Below are 16905 nucleotides of genomic sequence, written 5' to 3'. Positions count from 1 at the left end.
CGAACAGACAGAGGTAGTACAGCATACCTTAATGTGGCATTAAACCTCTTAAAGTCACAAATCTAAAGATGCTTCATTATGGCCAAAGTCTGTTATGGGAGCGAAGCAGGCTCAGTTTCTATACGCCTTGTGCAAGGGCTGAACTAATGCCTTTTATTCAGAATTAAATATGTACGACCAGCCTGATGATTGTAACACAGCTACACTAGTGCAACACCTTAGAGTTGCTAGAAACACTAGTTTCCCCAATAGAATGAGCTTAATATAGACTCCCTAAAATTATTTCAAGGAGGAAAGTAAAAAAAGAAAAGCACACTGACAGAAAAAAAAACTATCAGAGATTATTAGAAAGGATTTGATACCTGCATCCAGGTTACTTTTAGTGTTTCGGAGGTTACCCCACTAAACCAATGCTTTACCACTGTCTTGTTTATCCAGCAGTTCCTTCTTGATACCTAAAAGTATACTTGTTTGTGAAACATACTTATTATCAGTATAAAACACATCAGCAATTGTGTTTACTTTAAATCACACTGATTCAAATTGCTTAACCAAGCAAAACTTATATATGTACAGGCATAAAGAAGACAGAAGTTTTTGTTAAATACATAAGCAAAATACTCATCACATAGATACAACCATTCACTGAGAAGTGTTATATCATGAATACTTTATTTTATACAAATATCAAAAAAACCCACTTGATTTTTCAGTGGATGATGCTTTTATACATATGTAAACCCACACATATGTACCAGTCACAGAAAGTAACACCTCACATAAAAACCCTGACAAGGGAAAAGTATCTCTTTATCAGGCCTAGCAAACCTACACAAATCTTATTTAAAAACAACCACCCAACGAACAAAACAGCAACAAAAACCCCAAACCAATCAAACCAAACCCAAAGGTCTGCTAAAATTTTTTCAGGCCAACTGCAAATAATCTGGAAGTCCATAGTGGCCAGAGTCTGGTACAGGAGACAATTTGAGCTTGACCTAGCTGATTTATTTGGTCCCAAGACGACCGAGACCCACTCGCTAGAAACAGTTTTCTCCAATAACAAGGAAAAAGCTGGGAAGTCAAGGAAAAAAGAAGAGGGGACAGCCAAACGCAGACTACAAAGGCATCAAAGATATGGCTGGGAGAGATAAGTAGGAACTATAAATCACATTCAAGCTGTTGTGTGCACTTGGGGGTTTTTTTTTCTTCCCCTTTTTTAATTTAGTTTAGATGTTTTTTCCAGCTCTTAACACACTCAGTACCTCAGAAGTGGACTGTTTGAAATGGGGGAGTCAAGCATACACAAGTGAACAAGCAGAATAATCTTAATAAACTTTTCAATAATCTTAGAGAATGAAATGGCACCTGCAAAAGCTATTCGACTTCAGCAATGTAAATTAATGCCTATCCCTGTTTGCTGTTACATGTAGAGGCTTCCAAAAATCTAGAACAAGTACACAGAAGACGCCAAACAAATGATCTAAGAAAGCACTTAAGCCAGGTTAATCCACGTAATGGGAGTCATGGGGCTCTGACTGATACTGAGCCGATTGTCAGGAGCACAAGCTTTCTAATAACTTATGTCCCACCTTCTTAAGTTTTATGGCATTGATAGAGGAAGAAAAACAAAAACACCACATGCCTAGCAAAGAAACATATATATTCAGTGTTAAGTAATAGAGGAAAGACAGAATACACTAAGTACCAACACATTAAGTCATTTTTAACCTCCTCCTCTTTCACTGAGCTCAGACCAGAGACTTTATATTTGATAACAGTTGTACCACAGCTATATCACCTCTGTACAGGCACATAGATCAGATTGCACAAAGTCAGATCTTCATCAAAATTGCAGGAGCATACATGGATGTAACCTACTAGTCACTGGCAAAATGTCCAATTGTCAGGGCAAGTAAACCCTTTGTATGCTAAGCTGTAAAAAAATTCATTTTGATCAAAAATATGTGTACTACCAGCTTCAACAGATTTAAACACCTGAAAAATACCCGAATAAAGAAAAACTTCAAAATTTTCACAAAACTTCACTGGGAAGCTATAGTATGACAGCTTTAAAAAAGAAAAATTAAAAAAAAAACAACCAACGTAACAAAACCCAAAACAAAGCTACCTAAACTGATAGATACCAGTTCCAAAGAGCACACAAAACCATCCTGCATTGGTTTTGTTCATACAGAAATATGGAATTATTTCATCTCAAGAGTTTTTTTCACCTTTTCTCTTGGGCATCAAAAGTGAAGAAGCACAAACCATAGGAAGGGCAGGGCAGAAGATCACTTTCTGTAACACAGACAAACTATTTTGCAAAAAAAAAAATAATTCCATATAAGAATCAATTCCATTAAGCAAGAATGAACTTTACTTCCTATGTATGCCAACAGCAAAATTCCAATAGTGCAGCTCATTAACAAGCACCTTGTATTAAGACCAAGCTTGTAGCTCCTCCCTCACTCTTAGCACATTCTGTTGCAGAACTGCAAGTTCAAATTTGTCAGACAAAATGCTTCACTTACTTCTTAAGCTTGCTCATTTTATGCTACACTGGGAATGATTATGTTGCTAACATAAGGAAGACTGCAACTTCATTATCAGGTTTAAGTATCTGCCTTTCAGTTGCTTAAATGACAGTCAGTTTGATTTTTCCAAAAGAATGCAACTGCTCTGGAATTAAGCCGAAGAGTTGCTAAAACTCCATCCAACAAGGTTAATGCTAGCAAAGCCCAGCAACACTGATGACTGACTGGTAACCTTTCCCTTGCCAGACCACCCGTTAGCAGTTCTTGAAAAAAAAAAAAAACAACAAAAACCCAAAAACAAACAATAAATTATTTTCTGTGCTTGAAATGAGCATTTCTTCTCCTTCCTATCAAACAGCATTTAACAAGGTTTACTTTGCACTGCAGAGTAATCACCCGTTACCACTAATTCAGTCAGTTACCTGCTGGAAAAAGAATCTATTTGCATGAAAGCAGGAATAGAAGCATGAGTTTGTTACTCCTCTTCCCTTGCAAGTACTAATAAAAGAGGGAGAGATATTTCTGCTACCTCTTATACTGAGGCAGCTCCTCACCAGATAATTGCTGAGCCTACCATTTTCTCATGTGGATCCCTAACACACTCACGTGCGCTATATTTCAGCTCCATGCAGTGTTTCAGGGATTTTTTGCTGTTTGTTGTTTTTTCTTCTTTCATTAAAGTCAAAACCTGGGTGAGATATGGCACTATTTCCAACAGTGAGTTCTCTACAGCCACTTTGATATCAAATCTTGCAAATTAACACTGGAGGAATATTAAAGAAATACAAGCAGTTAAAAGTAGAACAACAAAGAGAATTAAAGAGAATTAAAAACTGCAAGTAATCCCACTAGGGACACTCTTTCCTTCCCTTGACAGGACACACATTTTTCCTTATGTTTTTGTATCCAGCAGTTCAAGATGTTGTATTTTCCACCTAGCAGCAGAAGGAAAACAACTGCCATTTTATTCTCCTATAATTGATACACAGGGAAGATTTAAATATTTGTGGATAAAACCAGTAACTTCCTCAATCTTACACGCTTTAAAGCAAGTGTTAGTTAAAAATCATCCAGTCTGTTAAACCAATACTCACTTTTTTAAAGTAGTATGAATGAAAGCTCAGTTTGCTTATGATTTTTCAAGTGCCTGTGAACACCAATGTTATGAACCTAGTAGTGTATTAACCTAACAACCAAACTGCATCTAACAACCAAAATAACTTTAGGAGAAGACTTCAGTCTAACATTTGTAGCAGAAGATGTCATTTGCACATTTAAAGAATTGCAGTCATCCAGTATTACAAGATAAACAATTTATCACAGTTAAAAGCTATTTAGCATGCAGACACATCCTGTCCAGAAGTTTTCCTCCAACTTATCTACCCAACAGAATGTTCCAAAACAAGAACTACCTGTAAATTTAAAACACAGCTTGGAAAACACTTTGTAACACAGTCACACAGAATTAACTATGTGTAATATATGCTCCTGGTCAGTTGTTTTGCTTTGCACAGCCTGGTAAGCAGGGTGCCACCCCTCCCTTTGGCATCCCAGCATCTACTCTACCGCTGCACAGCACTCACCCTTGGAAGCTGTTGGACTTGCTGTGCATCAAACCACTTGCACAGGTGCAAAACTGCTCTCTAGCACATGAACAAGAGCCGCAGCAAAGCCAACCACATAGTCAGGAGCTTTTAGCAGCTATGAGACACTGTCAGAAAACATTCGAGGTTTTTTGGGTTTTTTTCAGAATAACAAGGGAAAAAAAAAGATAAAGAAGGAGCGGATGGGAAGAGCCCTGGACAGCAGATTAGCAAAATAGTACATAATTCCCTCAAGACCGTATGACAAGCATATTCAATTTAGCAACCAGTCAGGCATGTGTATAAACCTGTTTTTTAACATCTCCCTACAGCTCTAATTAAAACACAAGGAGGTATTAACGACACAATATGTTATGTTCAGCATTCAATTCAATAAGCAAGAAACACAGCTCTGTAATCTAATGCGGTAGCAGGTGTATGTTAAAGAAGGAAAGCACTCCAAAGTTTTCGAGCAAAGTTTTAACAAGCTAAAGCAAGCATCCCAGTGTTTAATCCAGGAGAAAGTTACAACAAATAGCTGCAGTCACAAGCTTATACTCCCACCTTCTCCTGCTCCTCTGAACAGGGTGACTTAACAAGTGCCAGCGGGGCCTCCGCAGCCACGCTCACAGCTCAGGGTCTCTTCCATCTCTTTAAATCCCAGTAAAGCTTGTATTACAGCTCTGCAAACGCAGGAGATTTCATTAGGCCTAAAATCACACGTCCCAGAGTGCTCTAATCCCAAAATTCCTTGTCTCCCACCCACTGAAACAAGATCTTAAATGCTCGAAAAGTTCAGATGCCATCTAGAAAAGGGTGACTGGGAAGTAAATAAATACGAAAGAGAGAACAGCCTAGGGAAACAGGGAGGTGGTTAGTAATTACACACACATCTCTCCACAGAAGGCAACACCCAGGCTGTCACATCACACTTCTAATACTTCTCTGCCAAATACCATCTTACAGCTGAAGTTGAAGCATCAGTAAAATAAGTATCTATAAACACACTTTTTAGGGGGTCTGAACATCAGATGTGCAGTTGTAGCTACAAGATAGTTTAAAGAAAAGTAATTTTAAAGTGACGGTGTAATTGATCATTTAACATGGATAAATATAAATCACCTCTCACTCTTTTTTTTTTATTTTAAATAGCAGCATTAAGCTAAAATCAACTGTGTGCTAAAATGCAGAATTTCATATAGTTATCTCACTTCTCAGAGGTGCCATCAAGCACTACAGATCTCCAGTATCTCCCACTCCCACCTGACCCAGCCTCCGCCAGCACAAAACCTGTCAGGTCCCTGACATAACATTTTATACATCAGCTCTTCAAGATGCAAATAGCATCTGTTGGCTTCCATTACATAAATATCCCCCGATAAGAGCTATTATTAACTTGTTAGTTTCCATTTTAAGTAAAGTATGTAAAAATTGCGCTTATGTCTCAAATTACATGAAGCCTCAAGTGTCACAACCACTTTCAAATCTTCAGAGAAATACCACATGATTCCAGAGAAAGGGTTCCCCTCTCCAGAAATTCAGAAGCTCCCGGGAGCCTTTAGCTGCAGCTCCCACAAAAGTTGTGGGAGTGGTGAGAAATTAAGCTGGCATGATCAAACTGCAAGTTTTGGCCAAGTCCATTTCTGGTTATAATGCAAGAAGGAATGATACCACTGACCTAGACAGAACAGAAAGGGTTTGGTTATAAAATATATCAGGAGAATGATCCCCGCACTTAATAAAATATTAACTTTCAAATTCTTTGTTACTAAATTGCTCTGTATATTCTGAAGCGTACATAACATTCCACTATCAAACCTATTCAGATAAGAGCCCTCAAAACCTGAAACCAATTCTAAAGGAGACTTCTAGGGACTAAAGGAGAAAAGTGCACCACAGAAATAGAGGTTTATATAACATTTTAATCTATGGATCACAAAAGGTGCACTACAAAAACATGGGTCTATGCTCCTAGTTTGGATATGTTGTGATGAGATAAACAAAAATATACAGACACCAAACCATGCTCCTTACCCTGTGGGGCATAACGGCCAGAAAACAATTTCAAAGATTGAAATAAGCTACCTAAAGAGCCCCCAGGGAGCAACACAGGGGTATCAATTTCAAACTCAAACTCGAGGCAGCTTGTACTGGGTTTAACTTCACTTCTCACGAGCAGGTCTAACAAATCCAGCCATTTCTGCCATGGCTTTGGGCACCTGCCATCATATCATGCCAGGCAAGAGTTCAGGCCACCAGTCAAGACATCCCACAGGTGAGCCACAGCAAGCTCTTTGGGATAAATGCTCTATAGCACTCAGCACGTGGTAGCTACTACAGCAACCACATGCATGCGTGCCTGCTGAGGTGTACACATAGAGCTGGACAAGTAAATGAGCAGCCTTTGGAAATTGTCCTAAGTAAGCCACCCAGCTCTACAGAAACTATGTGTATTTTTAAAACCAGAAGTCTACAACAACCTCAGGTATCCCAATGAATTCCACATGGAAACTTCCTGATTTTCTGCCACAGGGAGGAAGCCCACAGAACTGTGGAGAAGGTAAAAGCTGGGTTCATTCTAACACACTGAGATCCTCTAGCCGAGCCTTTTACATTCACAGTGGATTTTCAGGATTTTAATGAGATCCCAAATTAACACACATCCTTGCCAATAAATGCCACTGCGGATGCTCCTGCATCAGCTCTCTAGTAAATCTTTGCTACATAACGCAAATAAAAAAAAAACCCCAAACCCACAGTTGCACTGACCGACCCAACTCGGGAAATTTTACTGCTCGCAGAGAGAGGCCTGTTCTGCAAAATTAACCTAGAAAGAGGAAACAGTAAATGAAGGACAGGCAATAGAAACAGCTTTTGTTATTTTGATGACTTCTACTGCATCTCAAGCCCAACTTTTGGAGAAGAGAGCTTTTTTTTCTGCTCCTCTTTGGCACCAGGAAGAGGGCATGTCATATCCAGTCTCAAAAGAGGTTAGAAGTTCAGCTAAAAAAAAAACTCAAACAGCTAAACCAAAAACCAAGAACAAAACCCAACATAATTTTGGAATCTAAGAGCATTAACTTGCTTTTAATTTGAAAACACACTTTCTTAACTAAAATTGCATTTTTTCCCTTTAGTATATGCAAGTAAAAGCTTCTGATGCCCTGCTAAGGAACTCTGTGGCAGGCTTGAAAGTTACACTAGCATGCCTTCCTCCAGAGCTGGGCCCTTTCCTCTCTAAACCCACCCAGCTCTCACACTTCTAGGTTAGCTCTAGCCATGGCCAAGATACGGCCTTGCTTTGCAGAGATAAGCAGGTGTGCTCGAGATGCTCTACAGAACAGCCCACAACAAGCACCAACATGACGTAAAGAGTTGGCTGCAGATGAAACATTCCACGTGCACCAAGACAAAATACAACCCTCTTGATCTTTCAGTTTTAGTGCAAAGGCTCTTTCACAGTAACAGAGAAGCGCAATAGATTCCAAGTTATTCCTAGTGTATTTTAATCACGGGATTTCTAATCACAACTGGATGCTGTCTTCAGCAGCCCTGTCTTCTTTAAAGCACTGCACTAATTTAGTGATATTTTAAAGTACATAGCTGCTCATTATAACAATTTGTGAATGAAAGCTGAACTCTTCAAATAACTATAAGTGCACTTTATAAAGTGTAGTTAAATAAATCAGGAAAAAGCAGCATTTATTCTTCCTGTCAAGACGTATTTTGAGGTGCCTGTTCCCCATTCTTCCCATCGATCACTACAGAATTACTTTCAAGTGCCACTTTTCCTACATCCCCTGCTGCTAACCGTACTGGTCGCTGTGAGTCCTTTGCAGAAAGACAGGCAACATCCCAGCAAACACCGTGCGAGGGAGGCAGAAGGTGGTATTAGGAGAGCCGAAACCGGGGCCCTTCCCGTTCCTATCCCTAAGTGCACGATGCTCCTGGGCGCTACCCGCGCTTGCAGCTCATCACAAAACTTACCTTGGCAGCGGCGGGCCGGGCAGCGCTACCTCTTCATTGTCAAACTCAGTTCTAGCAAGTTCCTCGACATACCGGCGGAGCGCTGCTCGGCAGCGGACAACCGCCCGCCTGTGTCGGCCCGCCTGCCCGCCACGCCCAGCCCCGCTCCGCTCCGCAGGGCCACGCCGGCTCGGGGACCGCCGGGTCGCCGCCTCTCCGGGCTGCGGCGAACAAAAGGGCGCTCCGCCGGGGGCGCCCAGCCGCTGCCGTCCGTTGCGGGCACGGCCCCGCCAAGCGCGGGGCCGGAGCGGCGGCCCGGCGGAACAGCCACAACTTTTCCCTCCGGACGCGGCCGGGGCCGCAGCGCCCACGCCGGACAGATGGACGGGCGAGCAGCCCGCCCGGCACGGCCCTCACCACCGCTCCCGGCCCCACGTACCCGCAGGACCTGCCGCCTCCCCCGGTCGCCGCTGCTTCCTCCTCCCCCTTCTCCTGCCCGGCCTTGGCGCCAAACGCCGCCACCGCCTCCCGCCCGCCGCAGGCCCGGCGCCTCCCCCGCGTACAGGCCCGGCGCGGCGGCCCCGGCGGCCCGGCGCCCGCCCCCCGCCCCGCCTCCATGCGGGCAGCCCGGGCCGCGCTCACCTCCCGCCGCCGGCGCGGCACGGCCCGGCGCGCCGCCGCCGCCTGCTCCTGCTCCTCGTCTGCTCGCCGGCGTGGGCGGCCGCGGCCGTCAGGGCTGGTGCTCCCGCGGCGGCTGCCGCTGCTGCTCCTGCTGCTGGTGGTGGTGCTGGTGGTGGTGCCGCCGTCCCGCGCCGGCGCGCATCGCCTCCACCCGCCCGGGCCCGTGGCCGGCGGCGGCTCCCGCCCTGCGTGCCGGCTGCTCGGCTCACTCGCTCGCCCGCCTGCCTGCAGTCAGAACCCGCTCCTCCTCCGGCAGCAGCTTCACAAGAGCCCTATTGTATTATTGACACTGCTGGGCTGCAGGCCCCGCCTCTTCCCCTTCCCTTCCCTCCCTTGCCGGGCCTTCCTGCCAGCTGCGCCGGCTGAGCCGGCCCCCGCCCCGGCGAGCGGGCGGGAAGGGGCCTGAGGGGAAGGTTCGTGCGGCAGACCTCAGCAGCGGCTCCTCGGGCAGGCGGCAGGGCTGAGGGGATTAAGGCGTGCCCGGTGAGAGCGGGATTCGGCTCCCGCCGCACTCAGGCGGTGCTTCTCCCTTTGGGACGTCCAGCGCAGGTGATCAGCAAGCGGCAGTGCCTGGCCCGTGGCCCCAGAGCCAGCCGCTGCCGAGACTCAGCTTTGGGCAGGGTGACTGCTGGCGGGGCTGAGGTGGCCAGGCACCCCGGCACATCTCACCTGCCTTCCAACAGCTTCTGAGGGCATCACGCACCCATCCCAGCCCGGTCCTGCACCAGATTGAGAACAGTCTATATGAGTGGCAAGACTTGTAAAATGGTGATCGCAAAGTATGCCTTGGGGCAGCTTTTAACCAGTGATCAGTGCTAATTGTTTGGCCCATGACAGAGTTCCCCATCGAAACAATATTTGATAGAGAGCACAGTAGGCGGCATCAGCTAGAATAAAGGAAGCAACAGCAAAAAATTGGCAAACCTCCTCCATTATTAGGCCCCACACCCACACATAGTTCCCAAACTGCTGTTACCAAGTATCACTTGCGTCAAACACGCTGCAAAACCCTTTTGCCTTCCTTACCAGAAGGACTGCCTCAAAGAGATGTATCTGCAGAACACCCTTCAGCTGCTGCAGCCCTGTGGTCTGTGCACATAGTAACTGAGGCATGGAAAGACTACGGAAACTCAGCAGAGAAGGAAATCAAACCTGGGGTCTCAAGTATGGGATACAGCCCTCCTGCCTAGGCCAGGCACAGAGAAAAAACAAAAATGTAGTAACAAGGAGCACAAAGAAAAATTATTCTTGTAGAGGACTTACAAGAAATCTGGAGAGGGACTTTTTACAAGGGCATGTAGTGACAGGACAAGGGAGAATGGCTTTAAACTGACAGAAGGGAGATTAACATTAGATATTCGGTGAGGGTGGTGAGACGCTGGCACAGGTTGCCCACAGAAGCTGTGGCTGCCCCATCCCTGGCAGTGTTCAAGGCCAGGCTGCACTGGGCTTTGAGCAACCTGGTCTAGTGGAAGGTGTACCTGCCCATGACAGGGGGTTGGAACCGGATGATCTTTAAGGTCCTTTCCAACCCAAACCATTCTATGAATGAAGAGACAAGCAGCAAGTGTGGAAGGGATGGTTTGGCATGCCTGAGCTGCACTTCTATGGTGTTCCCAGATGCTAGCCAAAGGATGAGCTGAAATGGATCACGAGAAACACAAAACGTTCAAGCTAAGTGTTCCACCTAGCTCACCATCCTCCCACCTGCTGTAGAAAGCCACACCCCCCCTGCATCGACTTCCTCCTGGTCCAATAGGCATCCACAATAAGAATCTTCCCTCATGTACTCTGCAAACCTCCAATAGCTCTTACTCAGATTCCCAAGCAGGATGTGTGGCACATCTGTTCAGTAGCCCCAAACAGGATCACTTCTGCAAGTACCTATACAAGTCAGCTTTCACTGAAACCATGCAGGCTTCTGATAGTAGATCACAGTTGGCTAATCCAAAGACTTCCACAGAAGTCCTTTTTTTGCTGCTGCTGCAAAACAAAACCAACCCTGAACAACCCAATAATCTTTTTTTCTGTTGACTATCTGGTTAATATTTCTGTGGCTAACATGTAGTGTAGCTTTCTACAAATACAGTTAGACTGCAACCAAACAGCGATGCCAACATGTATGACTTCCTTCATGCACCAGTGATCACCCTTCTGTTCATTAATCTATACTTGCCAGGAAACCACTCTGAGCAGCTTCTGAAAACCACAGTCTGAAGTAGAACACCAAGAGCACTCCCCCAGTCATCACCATTTGTGGAATCCTGTCTATTAAACTGGATGGTCCAGGCAGCAGGGCAGGCAATACAGCCATGAGACAAGAGATATGAAATCCAGAATTAAGAGACTTCAGAGTGATAAAACCAGGTCTGTGTGCAATAGAAAAAGATCTGTTTCCTAATAATAAAAGGAATTTGAAGCCTGATTGATTTAAACAGAAACTATTTTCAAGTACCAATGCCTTCACTTGTATTTTCTATTCTTGTATGTCCATGAAATCTGCTTAGTGGAGATTTATAGCATTTAAAGTATCTGTCATTCTGAAGGCCAATGACGAATGTACATTCCCATCAGTGAAGGAAACATTCCAATCAGAAGTTTCCTACCAGATTACTTTATACGTGAATGACTTTATCAGGAGCAGATGCAGCCCAGCCCACAAAAGGTGTTGCACAGCTGTCTTCATTTCCCATGCCTGGAATCACACACCACTCCTCCCCTCCTCATGCACTGTCTGTTATATGTCAGGAGAAGATGACAAGATGACATCCAAATCCCTATTTCTAATCCACAGCTGTACATGATGGGCTCAACGTTAAAAGATAGGTGACAAGGAAAAACTCGCAGCAGAAAGACTGTAGGGCTTCTAATTTCAACAAATGCTTTAATGTGCAAATTGTTTATTTATTTTTTTTTAATCTCATCCTCTGTAACTCCTAGTAAACTATTTACCACTTGATAAGAACTTACACATAAGTGTATTTACATTCAGATACATTTCTATAGGAAGGAATACGGACCAAGATGAATAAATAGGAAGCAGATAGTACACTGTTGTGCTTTTAGAAGACATATGCAACACAGTTTCTATATTTTTTTGGGGAAAGGATGAACTACAGATGCTCTTACGCACCTAGAGAATATAAAGAATTTACAAAGGCAGATGTTAACACGTTGATAAAATACAGTGCAAACATGAAGTCTTTCCAAGGGAGGAATGCTCAGGAAACTGTAAGAGATACGGTGAAGATAAAATAATGCATACATGTATGCCATACTCAAGTTGAACCAGGTCATTATTCAGCTGTGCAAAGGCTACCCATAGTATATTAGTGCATTGAGAAAGTTACAATGAAGTAATGTTTAACATCTGAGAAGCAGAGTCACACAGAGTTTAACATGGACTGGAGCCCCAGAAGAAGCATCTCTAATTGAAATACCTAGAAGTATTGCAGTGAATTTCAGGACAAAAGCATTTTTTTTACTAAATCTGCTATCTTTGATCAGATGCTGAGGAAGAAAAAGACAACAAACATGCCATGGTATCCTGGAGAAGAAATAAGAATTGGAAAGGCCTGGGAGAATTAACTCGTACTGCTTACCTCCAAGTCTTTGCAGCATACCCAGACCACACATAGAGGCTTCCATGACTCTCTTAAAATACACAGATCCCAACGCTTGATACACCGACTCTTTTTGAAACTTGCAGAACTGCATAAAACTCACTTCAACGGTAGATCAGGAACCATGGGTGAAATCTTGATACGCTGTCCTTGAACACAGAAGAAGCACTGGCAGCTACCAGCCAGAGACACAACAGCTTCTTTTCCTTCCACAATGAGCAAAACTACTGAAGTATTACCATAAAGCACAACTCCCCACCTGCAAACGAGAGAGCTGATTATCACTGCAGAGTAACCTTAATTCATCTGGGGAAAAAAATGCAAAGCAGAATCTCATCTAAGGATGGCTAGCTGTCTTTAAACTCTCTCATGATTAAAACTGTTTCCGGTACTATTCAAAACAGAAGCAAAGAGTGCTCAGAGCTTCAAAAGATGGTCTTTTAACACTTGAATCCAATCCTTTAGCACCTGTTGGAGCAGCTATCAAAAGATGTCCTCAGGTCAAGGCACAGCCCTTCCATTTAATCTCCAGAACCCTTACAAAAAAAAAAAAAAAAAGAAGCCCCTGAAGCAGTTTTCATGGAGGAACTTCAGGAAAGAGGGGGGGAGGGGGAGAAAGGGGGAGAGAGGGAGGTAAGGTCTCCCCTCATAGAAAGATCAGCACATTCAGACAAAAAAACAGTACTTCCACAATCGTGAAGCATTTACTTTCTATAGAGCAAAATGTGCCAGCTTCACTTCCCAGGATCTGACAAGTTCAAAGTTTTGTGCTTAGAGAGATCTTTGATTTATCTTTCTCCTTCTAAGGTAGTAACACAGAATGGAGAGCACTGCCAGCAGCTTTCAAACCCTATTGGTACTATGACTCCGTACCTTAGACTCATGCAGGTAAGTACCTAACAAAAAAAAGAATCAAAGAATGCATCTTATGCCTGTATTAGCGAGGGAACAAATTTTGTACCTTGCCTAAAAGAACTGGAGAGTTAGCTGCTTCTGTGGTGACACGCCTGCAGTGTGGGGGAAGATCCTACCTACAGCACCCAGCATCCATGTGAGTAGGGGGAAGTAAGGCTGCTTCTCCACTGCTCAGAGATGACAAGTCAATGGCTGCTCCTCCCTTCCCCACCCCTCCAAAAGTTTCAGTTTTTTTAATTTTGAGACACCCAAGTTCAATGGCTCAAACAGCCAGAAATTTTTCTTCATAGTGAAAAAATGCTTGTAAGTTTTCTTCACTATGACCAGGACAAAAGGCACCTAAAATGAAAGTGGAGATTCTCATGTGACTGTATGAGCTGGGACTTCATCACCACAATACTTGTGATAAAATGAAGTTGTTAAAATAAAAAGATACACATTATTGGCATGCAGACACAGGGTCCTTTGAGCTCCCAGTACTGCAGGGGTGCCTAGCCTTAAATTTAGCCTCACCATGTGGTTAGAACCTGTAGTAGCACATTGCTTTTAGCCTTTGCAGTTTGGGAATGTCAGAAACTCACTGAAACACTGTCCAAGAGCCTCTTAACTTCACCATCATTTCCTGCCTATCAACTTTACCTGATCCTTTTAAGCGCAAACTTTTTATAGCGGATTTAACAGAAGGATGCGAGGAAAATTCACATCTTTGGAAGACCTCTTCGACCCCTGACAACACTGGCAAGTTTAAAGCTTTGTCTAACTGGAAAGAGGATGACTCGTACTTGACAGATGCTGGTCACATTGCTTAACACATTCTGGGATGGTGCTCAGATACTCTAAACATGACATTGCACATAGCTGGGGATTATCACTAGCTGCAGAAAAAGTAAAGGAATGAGCAGTTGCACATTTTTCTTTGCATACTCAGAAAACTTCAGAGCTTTTTCAAAAGCTCCTCTCACTTCCCCCTCCTTTTCTTCTCTCTTAGTCAGAACCAGCGATGACTACATATGCACCAGGAAGACTGCATGACCACAAATATTAACAGCAACAGCCTTATGGCCATCAGGCATTCTGGAGAGATAAAAGCTGTAAGAAGCATTCTTCTATCAAACTGGACACCAAGACATTAACATCTGGCCTGTTGAGACACTGTGACTCCGAACCACACAGTAACACCTCCAGTATATCCTGCTTTTACCAAGTTGGATGCTTGTAAGGTTTTCCAACACATAGGTGGTTGTGTTGAGAGACAGAGTTCAGACTAGATAGTTTTAAGAAAAGCTTTCCAGGTTGATAATACAGCAAGTTGTTGTTATTTTCCAGAAACTGCTATCCTCAGCAAATTGCTATAATTTATACTGCAAGCTTCACCGGTCCAGGGAATGGGATGGACCACTGCAGAGCTTCCTTCCAGTGTACACTGCAGCAAGAAAGCAGTCCTATAACACACAACTTAATGAAGCACTACAGTCTGCTTGCATTATCCCACTCAGATCCATCCCTGCTAGAGACACTACTTATGAGCATCACTCTCAGCTTTTAGTACTGGTGGACTAGGATGTACATGTTTTAGGTCAGGTTTAAACATGCCTTGGAAGAGCTGTTCCTGCAAACCTCCAAAGACCTTTGTCGTCCTTATGAATTCAGAAGGCTTACACATTACTTAAAAAAAGAAATGGCACAAAGGTCCCGAGCAATCAACAAGGAAATTGCTAGCAAAAATCCTACTGTTTAGGAGCTACTCATGTAGGCACCAGGGCTGCTGCTAGGTCTTGAAAGAGTTATTTCACAGCAGCTTTTATAAAATCTTTAGACAAAAAGCCTGGGGAATCGATACCTTCTAGACTGTATTATCAGCAATGCTCATTTCAATATGTACAGAAAGCTGACTGCTGTATGAATAAAACCTAAACATTCAAAAGCCAACATTTAAGAGAAAATATTGCGCAACAGAGTTCTTGCTCACACTTAAGTCAGTAAAACTCTTTTTTTGCCCCAATTAGTCAGAATGATGGAAGCACATATGTTGTAATAAAAAGTTTCCGGCTGCTTTTTGGAATGAAAAAAAATATCTGTCCCAATTATGTAAGTGCAGCCTGGCATGTGGCTTACTTTTAAATCCATGCATTTTATGCATGAATATGAGGTACGATACAAGAAAGTGGGTGTCTTCCTAGCAAATGGGACACAGATATAAAGCTTCTGCATCTTAGTATTTGAGGATGTGATTGGTAAAAATTGTGAAAATACTTCAGGCAGCTTTGCTGTTACTTACATGCTACGTAAAAAACCCCGATTATTAGGCAACTCAAATCCAGCTGGGGTATAAGATTATCTTTAAACTGTAAAATTGGACAATAACAGTTAAGTTTAAACCAAAAGCTTTGATTCTTTAAAGCTTCACAATTTAACTCAAGATATTAAAAAAATAATTATATTGACACAGTACTTCATGCCCTTAGCAAACATTTACACTTCATGCAAGTTCATGACATAAACTTCTGCAGAGAAGGACTTGGGGGTTCTGGTTGCCAAGAAGCTTAACATGAGCCATCAGTGTGTGCTTGCAGCCCAGAAAGCAATAATATCCTGGGGCTGCATCAAAAGAAGCATGACCAGCAGGTCAAAGGAGGTGATCCTGCCCCTCTACTCTGCTCTCATGAAACCTCACTTGGAGTATTGTGTGCAGTTCTGGTGTCCTCAACATAAAAAGGACATGGAACTGTTGGAACAAGTCCAGAGAAGGGCCACGAGGATGATCAGGGGACTGGAGCATGTCCCATATGAAGACAGGCTGAGAAAGTTGGGGCTGTTCAGCCTGGAGAAGAGAAGGCTGCCTGGAGACCTCATAGCAGCCTTCCAGTATGTGAAGGGGGCCAATAGGGATGTTGGGGAGGGACTCTTCATCAGCAACTGTAGTGATAGGACAAGGAGTAACAGATTAAAACAGGGGAAGTTTAGATTGGTTATAAGGAAAAGGTTCTTTACTGTAGGGTGGTGAGGCACTAGCACAGGTTGCCCAGAGAACCCACAGCTGCCCACTCCTGGCAGTGTTCAAGGCCAGGCCAGATGGGGCTTTGAGCAACCTGGTCTAGTGGAAGGTGTCCCTCCCCCTGACAGAGGAGGTAGAACTGGATGATCTTAAGCCCCTTATAGTCGAAACCACTTAATGGTTCTACAATAAAATTGCCCTAGACCACCTCTAGACAAAAGATTCTCATTCCTGACCAGTTTAAAGCTGAGTTTGGGAACATATTTAGTGCTTACCTGTTTTCAGGACTTTTTACCTGTTTTCAGATGCTAAATGGAATTTACAAAGAAACTGCATTCTAAATTAATAGTTCTACCAGTATAACCACCACAATCTGTTTTTGCTGTGAGCACATCACTCGCATGCATGCAATACCTGAAGAGGTAAGCACAGTTAAAAGCACAAGACTTTTACAAGTTAAAAAACAAACCAAAAAGAAACACTCCATGCACACACAGATCAGGGAGAAGCACTTGAACAGTCTCCATCCAGGAATCTCTCTACTTGACTCTCTACAGCTTGCTATCTGAATCCCTTCTTCCATGTATTAGGAAAAACTTCAGTGC

The 16905-nt window shown here is 43.6% G+C and overlaps 1 protein-coding gene across 2 annotated transcripts in view; it reads right to left on the bottom strand.

Moving 5' to 3' along the window:
* Window positions 1-8817, bottom strand: part of JADE3 (jade family PHD finger 3) — a 67122-nt gene extending 58305 nt beyond the window's left edge. The window contains exon 1 of one of the 2 annotated variants that reach the window (XM_034074571.1): window positions 8729-8817. The gene's annotated coding sequence lies outside the window, so the exon portion shown is untranslated. Of the gene's footprint in view, window positions 1-8107; window positions 8139-8728 lie in introns of those variants that run through there. The other variant, XM_031051076.2, reaches the window with a different exon arrangement.
* Window positions 8818-16905: the final 8088 nt, after the last annotated feature.

Source organism: Melopsittacus undulatus, chromosome 2, assembly GCF_012275295.1.
Source record: "Melopsittacus undulatus isolate bMelUnd1 chromosome 2, bMelUnd1.mat.Z, whole genome shotgun sequence".
In the NCBI taxonomy this organism is placed as follows: Eukaryota; Metazoa; Chordata; class Aves; order Psittaciformes; family Psittaculidae; genus Melopsittacus; species Melopsittacus undulatus.
Note: the sequence above shows the minus strand (reverse complement) of the source record. Positions and strands in the feature narration are given on the sequence as shown.